The following is a 1,630-nucleotide window of genomic DNA, read 5'->3' on the forward strand; positions in this document are numbered from 1 at the left end:
CACTTTGTAGACCAGGCTGGCCTCGAACTCAGAAATCCGCCTGCCTCTGCCTCCCGAGTGCTGGGATTAAAGGCGTGCGCCACCACGCCCGGCTCGGCATTTCTTGAAGAGAAATGATGTATTCTCTTCTTCTTTTTTCTCTATTGCCTGGAATATTGGTATAATGGCTGGAACTCCGTGGAACACTCAATGGGACCCTAAGGCATAGACTTTGTTTAGGATAAATAAGCCTGGGTCACTAATGACTGCGTGACTGCCATGGTAGTGTTGCGTTATGGTGCTGATACTATGGAGGGAACATAGACTTTCTTATTTTTTTGAAGCAGCTTTTTGTTTTCAGGGATGCTCAGTCACTACCAGAAAAATGTTAATCTTAATAAGTCCTAGCAATTACTTTTTAATGACTATTGATTGTTCTCGTTTCATTCTGTTGCTGTAATAAAATATCATGGCAAAAAGGAACTTAGGGGAGAAGAGAGGTTTATGTCAGCTTACATTTCCAGGTTATTGTCTATTGTGGAGAAGTCAAAGCAGGAACTTCAAAAAGCTGGTCACATTATGTCCACAGTCATGAGCAGAGGGAGAATGAATATAGCATATTTACCTGCTTGCTTACATGGTTCAGGACTCTTCTTAGGGAATGGTACTACCCACAGTGGGCTTGCTTTTTCTACATCTATATGCCCACAGGCTGATCAAATTTAGCCAATCCCCCATTGACAATATCTTCTCACATGATTCTAGGTGGTATCAAGTTGACAATTAAAGCTGACTACCACAGTGATACAGCCACATGGCTTTAAAAGGAACACATTAAGACTTCAAATCAAGAACTAAAAGGAATATGCATCCTTCATAAGAATTTGCTTAAAAGAATTGTAGCCTTCCAAAATGAGGAAGGAAAACTGGTATGCCTTTTGGGTTCTAATGGCCAAGTCAAAGTTTTGATATCATATTATTTATCAGTGAAGAAGAAATAATGTCAGCAGGCATAGGTTTCAAGATGCTAAACTCCATATTGATTTGACCATGGCAGTTTGGAATCCAAGAGCCCTAACAATAGCAATGGTAGAGTAATAGTACATCCTTATCACTGAGTTTTAGGATAGCTTGTTGTAATAAAGCATCCTACCTATGTATTTGATATTTAATATACACATATATTAAAAATCAGGACCAAATTGCTTTGTGTTTACATTTTCTTTTTTTAAATTATTAGGTATTTATTTCATTTACATTTCCAATGCTATCCCAAAAGTCCCCCCCCTCCCCCACCCACCCACTCCCACCTCTTGGCCCTGGCTTTCCCCTGTACTGAGGCATATAAGGTCTGCATGACCAATGGGCATCTCTTTCCACTGATGGCCGACCAGGCCATCTTCTGATACATATGCAGCTAGAGACACGAGCTCTGTGGGTACTGGTTAGTTCATATTGTTGTTCCACCTATAGGGTTGCAGATCCCCCCAGTTCCCTGAGTACTTCCTCCAGCTCCTCCCTTGGGGGTCCTGTGATCCATCCAATAGCTGACTGTGAGCATCCACTTCTGTGTTTGTTAGGCCCTGGCATAGTCTCACAAGAGACAGCTATATCTGGGTCCTTTCAGCAAATTCTTGCTAGTGTATGCAAT

The sequence above is a fragment of the Mus caroli genome, chromosome 10 (assembly GCF_900094665.2).
Source record: "Mus caroli chromosome 10, CAROLI_EIJ_v1.1, whole genome shotgun sequence".
Classification (NCBI taxonomy): Eukaryota; Metazoa; Chordata; class Mammalia; order Rodentia; family Muridae; genus Mus; species Mus caroli.